Here is a 7,490-nt window from a genome sequence, read left to right on the forward strand (position 1 = left end):
CTCTGCATCTGCTGCATTGAAATGTTTTAACAGCAGTTTTGTCCTTTTTTAAAATTTATTCACAGGATGTGGGCTTCGCCTGCTGGGCCAGCATTTATTGCCCATCCCTTCTTTTTACCTTCAGGCTGTCTGTTTGTTCTTTCCCAGGGCTGTTTCTGTTTAAATGTATCCAATTGCTTGACCATGTGCGGCTTATCATCTCCCGGCATCTGTTTAATCTGGCATTTCATTGTCTCTGCCGCTCTGCAGATATTTATTGCTTTCTCCAGCGTGAGATCAACTTCTCTCAAAAGCCGTTCTCTCAGAGAGCCGTTTGCGCTCCTGCAAATTATTGTATCTCGGATGATTCTTCAAGGTCTCCAAGTTGACATGATTTAGCTCATTTTCTCAGCTCAGTTACGTGCTGACTAATGCTGTCACTGCCTTGTGTGCATGTAAAGGAATCGGTAGCCTTCATCTGTGACGTTTTTCTAAGCGCTGCAGAAAGCTTCAAATTTTTCTATTATTTCTGTCGTCATTTCGTATCTCATCACTTTCAAACATAAATGCATTATGGACTTGTGGGGCTGCTTCCCCTGCTACGTGAATAAAGATGGAAGACCATACCTGAGGGTCTTCTTTATTACTGCCCATCACTGTGAGCTGCAGCTCGAATCACTGCCAGAACCTCTTCCAGTTTTCGACGAGGCTTCCCTCCAAACTGAGCTCTGTCGGTGGTTTCAGAACCTCCATTGTTGCGCTGAATTTACTTCTGACACACTGGCCTGAATGTTTTTGCTCATTGGGAGTGGATGCTAAACAGGACCCCCGCACGCGATTTGAGGCTGGCCGGCCAATCAGCGGGCAGCCAGAGTGAGAAAGGCTGAGAAAGGCTCAGCACTGCCGGTGGGGGGGGGAGGGTGGGGAGAGGGTGGGCACTGACATCACCGTGGGTGGTGGTGGGCGCTTCCACTGAGCAACCCCCCCCACCCTCGCAGGCAGACAGCTGCTCCAGGGAGTTGCAGACCTCCACAGAATACTAAACCAAACAACAAAAACGCTGCAAAAAATGTCCGTGCATCACCTGAAAGCAAAACCTCATAAAAAAAGAAACCAGTCCCCCAGGTATTTATTTTTGTTTTACTTCCTCACGGAGATTTCACCCGGCCCTGGATCGAGGCTTCAACAAAAATGTAAAGGCCGCCCGGCCGATTGGCTCGAGCGCCGACCGTAAAAGTGGACGGGCCACAAAAAAACCGCTTTCAACTGCCCCCTTAATTGGCTTTAATTGTCCACTTGATTGTCGGCCGGGCGGGTTTCCAGCTTCCCACCCAGCGAGATACCGGGCGAGTCAGCGATGATGTCGGGACGCTCGCCCCGCCCCCCCCAAAGTCATCTCGCGCCCATCTCACAGCCAGACGGGTCAGGTGGGGGGGGGGGCACACAGCGGGACATAAAATCCTGGCGCGTTGCCTTGTTTCTTGTTTTAATGATGCACACAGGCTGTCGACATTGCAGCTGAGCTAACTTTACTGATGACACGTTTCCCTAACATGAACATATATCCGCTGTAACTGAATTCTATCACGACAGGCTCCAACATGTGCTATCCGACCTTCAACACCCCCTCACCCCCCATCACCCAGGTCCAAGGTACAGAGTACCATATAATACCTAATACTGGGGTCCGCCACCACAATCAACTATTATCTTGACAGGCCAGGGTTTTACAGAGGGAATGTCCCTACAGAATTCCAACAGGGGGTGGGGGGTGAAGGGAAGATGTGTTTGGTGGTGGCATCATGCTGGAGTTGGTGGAAATGGAGGAGGATGATCCTTTGAATTTGGAGGCTGGTGGGTTGAAAAGTGAAGACAAAGAGGAACTGATCGTAGTTCTGGGAGGAAGGGGAAGGAATAAGGGCAGAGGCATGGGAGATGGGTCGGACACGGTTGAGGGGACCTGTCAACCACTGCGGGTGGGAAACCTCGGTTAAGGAAGAAGGAAGACATGTCAGAAGAACTGTTTTGGAAAGTGGTATCATCGGAACAGATGCGAAGGAGGCGAGGGAACTGAGAGAATGGGATGGAGTCCTTACAGGAAGCGGGGTGTGAGAAGCTGTAGTCGAGGTAGCTGTGGGAGTCGGTGGGCTTGTAATGAATGCTTTTTTTTTCATTTTAAAACTTTATTGCAATATTTATACAGCTCTTCTTGAAATCAGGTTAGATGCTGCCAATCTTCTTAGCAACATCCAATGCATCATAGTCTGCACTCAGACAGACGTTAGCTTCCTTCTCACTGTCGGCCTGATAAGAGCGTTGACTTTAGCTGCGTTGATATCATACGGTTTCTTGACAGCCCATTTTAGCTGATGTTTATTGGCCTTGATGTCAACAATGAAAACCAAGACTCTGAAGAAGAGTCAAACGGACTCAAAGCCTTAGCTCTGTTTCTCCCTCCACAGGTGCAGTTAGATCTGCTGTGTTTTTCCAGCATTTTCTGTTTTGGTTTCAAAACCAAAGTATTGCTGTCCTCGATTTTCTTCATAGTGGACTCAGTGGTCAGAGGGAACTTAATGATAACATAATGGTCCAATTTGATCCTCCTGGGAGCACTCTTTCTGGGTTATTTGGGCTGCTATCTCAGTCTGAGTGTCTTTGGTCTCCTGAAGGTAGGTATCATCCTAATTTTCTTCTGCCTGTGACTATGGACCCCCTTCAAAATGGCCGCCTTTGCTTTCAAGGCCTTGGATTTAGCCTCTGTCTTGACAAGGACAAATAGCTATTTTGATCCCTTCCCCCAACCCCACCCCCACTAGGGCTATCTGTACCTTGCTCATCCTGCTTTCTACCCTTAATGTCACCTATTAGCACATTCCTTAGATAATATCACCACCTTCAACTCCTCTTTGTCCTTTTGTCTATGACATCTTTTGGCTATCTCCACCTATCACTGGCCCTCTATCCAGCTCTACCTGTCCCACCCCTCCTTAAACCAGCTTATATCTCGCCTCTCTTCTATTTTTCCTTAGTTCTGTTGAAGAGTCAAACGGACACAAAACATTAACTGTGTTCCTCTCCACAGATCAAGAGAGAGAACGGAAGTGTTAAAGATGGAGGTGAGAAAGGGGTGGAAATTGGAAGCAAAAAAAAAAAATCGATAAACTTTTCCAGGTCCAGGTGAGAGCATGAAGATGCACCGAAGCAGCCATCGATGTGCCAAAGAAAGGGTTGTAGGAGGGAGCCGGAGTAGGACTGGAACAAGGAATGTTCCACATACCCCATAAAGAGACAGGCATAACTGGGACCCATGCGGGTACCCATAGCCACACCTTTTATTTGGAGGAAGTGAGACGAGTTAAAGGGGAAATTGTTCAGTGTGACAACAAGTTTAGCCAGACGGAGGAGAGTAGTGGTGGATGGGGATTGTTCTGGTCTCTGTTCAAGGAAGGAGTGGAGAGTCCTCAGGACATGTCTGTCCTTGGTCTGCTGCATTGTTCCAGTGAAGCTCAACGCAAACTGGAGGAACAGCACCTCATCTTCCGACTAGGCACCTTACAGCCTACCGGACTTAACATTGAGTTCAACAACTTTAGATCATGAACTCTCTCCTCCATCCCCACCCCCATTTTTTAATCCCTTTTTTCAATATTCATTTTTTATCCACTTATTTTTATTCATTTTTTTATTCATTTATTCATTGTTTTATCCTCTTCTTCATCCCATTTGGATCTGTTTTTCCCACCCCCACAAGGACCATCTGTCACTTGTTCATGTTGTTCTTTTCAGAGTACTGACCCTTGTCCTGCTATTATCACATCCTGCTTTCTTATCTTAATGCCACTATCAGCACCTCATTTAGCCCTTACCACCACCATTAACACCTCCGTTGTCCTTTTGTTCATGATATCTTTGTCCATCTCTCCCTTGCCCCCACCTATTGCTGGCCTTCTATCCAGCCTCACCTGCTCCACCCCCCTTAAACAGTACCAATTTCATCATATTTGAACTTCCCTTTAGCTCTGAAGAAAAGTCATATGGACTCGTAACGTTAACTTTGTTTCTCTCTCCACTGATGCTGTCAGACCTGCTGAGTTTTTCCAGCATTTTCTGTTTTTGTTCCAGAGATCTCAGACTATCCTGGTGGGGGACAGGGATTGTTCGGGCCTCTCTTAAAGAAAGAAACAGACAGCCCTCACACTGTCCTGAAGACACCCTCCCTGAAGAACCATCACAGCGCTCACCCTCACCCTCCACCAGCGCAGAGACACACATCTCGGTGGGACCCAGCTTTAGAGTAGCCTCGGGATCACAATCTGGTGAGCACATCGCGCCGTCTGATTCACAGGCGAAGGCGGGGCCTTCCCAGGTCCCCGGCACTTGGAGGAGCTGCTGGAGGCCAGAACGTCGCTGAGTCCGAGTCAGAAGAGGAGCCTCCGGACTCGGTCATGTCACAGTTGCTGGAGCTGCAAAGGCAAGCTCGGGAACATCAGGAAGGGATGTCCGCTGCACTCCTCAGATTGCGAGGCACGATGGAGGAGTCTGTCCACCATTAGGCTGAGGTGATAGCGCCGGCATTGCCAACGCACTAAGGTCAATACTGGTAGGATGGCAGCTGCCATGGAGACCTTGGTCTAGGATGTTGTTCCTGCTCTGCTGTGCGGGCTCAACTACATCGCTGGTGCCATACACTGGCCTCAAACAGTGTATATGCGAGAGGGGTGCGGGGCAGTTCGATCTCACTCCAGCTACCTCTGCTCCTCAAGGAATCAGCCAGAGGCCCTCTGGCATCCACAGGGAGGAGGTTCCGCAGGTGCACACTCCGGGCCCATCCAGGTGACTCCAAAAGTGTCCGGCTAATCCGAATCCCCTTTTCTTGTGATCCCAGTAGCTCCAGCTCCACAGGTCGAGGAGGGAGCCACTGCCACACAGCAGGACCCCAAAAGCAGGCCGGGGACCTCCAGCTCTCGGCCCTCCAGAGGACGCCTGCCAAGGTCATCGCAGACAGGGTGTAGCAGTCAGGAAGCTGCCTCCACCTCCTCTGTGGATGACTGGGGAGCAGCAGGACATAGCGGCAGGGTTAGGAAGGTCAAGAAGATGTAACTCTTTTAGAGTTAAAACAATTAAACTAAATTAACAAAATGAAGGACAAATCAAGCACAACCCCTAATTCAGGTCAGCTGTATAACTAAGGACAAAGTTTAAAGGAAACTTACAAACTTTAAATCAAAATGTGATTAAGGGGGTCAATAAAACACCCCAGTCCTCACGGTGCCCACCGAGCACGGAAGGCCTCGAGAGTGCCGGCAGACACCGCATGCTCCCTCTCCAGGGACCTCCGGCTGCGAACGTAGCCGCGGAAGAGGGACAAACAATCGGGCGGGACTCCCCCGTCGATCGCCCGCTGCCTGGACCTGTTAATGGCCAACTTGGCCAGGCCCAGGAGCAGGTTCACGGGGAGGTCCTCCTCCTTCCCGACCCCCTTCCGCACCGGGTGTTAGGATGCTGTAGTTGCAAAGCCTGGGTATGGGTGTTAATCACTTGTACATAATGTTCACTATTGTCAATAAACTCCCAAGGATGTCTCCCTGCCTGTGGTTCCTTGTTCTGATGAGCAGTGTTTGTGTCACTCAGATGTGAAACCTTGGTTCCTGCACAAGATAAAGGCAGGTGTCTCAGTCTAGGGCCTCTTCCCTGTGCTTTGTGCAGCCTTCAGACCACAGTGAAGGTCAAGCCTCACACTCTCTGGACACATTACTGATGCCTGCACCTCGATGGTGCTGGTCATTGCTGCCAGAATGTAGTGGGCAGGCGGCACAGAGTTCCATCATTCTCACTGTGTGCTCCCAGCACCATTGAAGTGGGGCTGGCCCCCATCTCTTCAGCATCTGTGACCGGTGACACTGTGCTCCTGAAGGGCTCAGGTACTGAAGGTGGACAAAGGATCAGATGCTTCAAAGGTTTCATGAAATAGTTTTGACTTCGCCATGAATTCCCTTAATTAATATTTTCTCCTGCAATAACCTTTCTGGACAACAGGAGGCACTATCCCATAACACTAAGGACTGGCTAGCCCATTATCACTTAAAACTTTGACAGCCTTTCCTGCTCTTCCCTGTACACATGGATATATTTTCCCTTTGCATATAAAATCTTTAAGCATCCCTGTAACCTGCCCTTCAGAGCTCCCTTGGGTAGGCTGTGAACACATTCCCACTCCTCCAGCTACCGCTGATTCTTCCTGCTCCACAGGTACAAAAACCGCGGGTGTTTCTTGCCTCTGGGTCTCTGAGCCCTCAGCTACCTTATATCCAGAACTGGAGTTCCAATCGCCGCAATCAGTTTCTCATTTAACCTCCAACAACCTGATCTCGTGCATCCCGCCTTATTACAATGGTGACAAGTCCATTTCCTTCCTTCAGCCCTACTTTTGCCACCTTTCATAGGATACCGTCCTTCAGCTTGATCCTTACTACTCATGTTTTTATCATCACTAGTTTTTCCTAAGTCTCCAATTTCCCTGCTCAGTTCCATATGACCCTTCCCCTGCAGAATCACAGGGCGCAGAAGAGGCCCCTTGGCCCATCGAGTCTGCACCGACATGTGAGAAACACTTGAACTACCCCCCTAATCCCGTTTACTAGCACTTGGCCCTTGGCCTTGAATGTTATCATGTTGCTATATGTGCTCATCCAGGTACTTCTCAAACTTTTTACACTTAACCGTTTGTGTGAAATCTCATACATAATCGGTTAAAACCGCAGCTTCCCTGATCTTTTCGCTTTGTCTTTCATCTAAAAACGTCTTGGTGTTTACGGAAATGCTATTTTTAAATTATTCCATAATCGTAACCTCTCTGGCTTTTTCAAAGGTCCTTGTCTAAAATGCCCTGAACCATTGGTCCCAGATAAGTTATTTTTCTCTTGCAAACTGTAAGTCTGATTAAGTCTTTTCCTCAAAGTCCCAAACTTCAGCTGATAAGATTCAGGGACAAGCTCATAAACATTTAATATTGCCTTCTTTACTAGCCTGTAATCTGCAGACTGCTCCTCCGATAAGCTTGCATACACCTTCATTGCTGTACGTGAGAAAAAAACACTCTGTAACATGATAACCGAAGCGTGTCTCCCAAATCCCATTTAGCAGCACTTGGCCCTTGGCCTTGAATGTTATCACATTGCTATATGTGCTCATCCAGGTACTTCTAAAACTTTTTACACTTAACCGTTTGTGTGAAACCTCATACATAATCGGTTAAAACCGTAGCTTCCCAGATCCTGTTGCTTTGTCTTTCATCTAAAGATGTCTTGGTGTTTATTGGAATGCTATTTCTAAATTCTTCCATAATCATAACTTCTCTTATGTTTTCAAAGGTCCTTGTCTAATTTTAATGCCCTGAACCATTGGTCCCAGATCATTTATTTTTCTCTTGCAAACTCCAAGTCCTTTCCTCAAAGTCCTAAATTTAAACTGACAAGCTTCAGGGATGAGCTCATAAGCATTTAATATTGTCT

At 48.1% G+C, this 7,490-nt stretch overlaps 1 pseudogene; it reads right to left on the reverse strand.

Moving 5' to 3' along the window:
• Nucleotides 1–2,199: 2,199 nt before the first annotated feature.
• LOC121284319 lies at nucleotides 2,200–6,722 on the reverse strand (annotated as a pseudogene).
• Between the last annotated feature and the right edge of the window lie 768 nt (nucleotides 6,723–7,490).

The sequence above is a fragment of the Carcharodon carcharias genome, chromosome 11 (assembly GCF_017639515.1).
Source record: "Carcharodon carcharias isolate sCarCar2 chromosome 11, sCarCar2.pri, whole genome shotgun sequence".
Lineage (NCBI taxonomy): Eukaryota > Metazoa > Chordata > Chondrichthyes > Lamniformes > Lamnidae > Carcharodon > Carcharodon carcharias.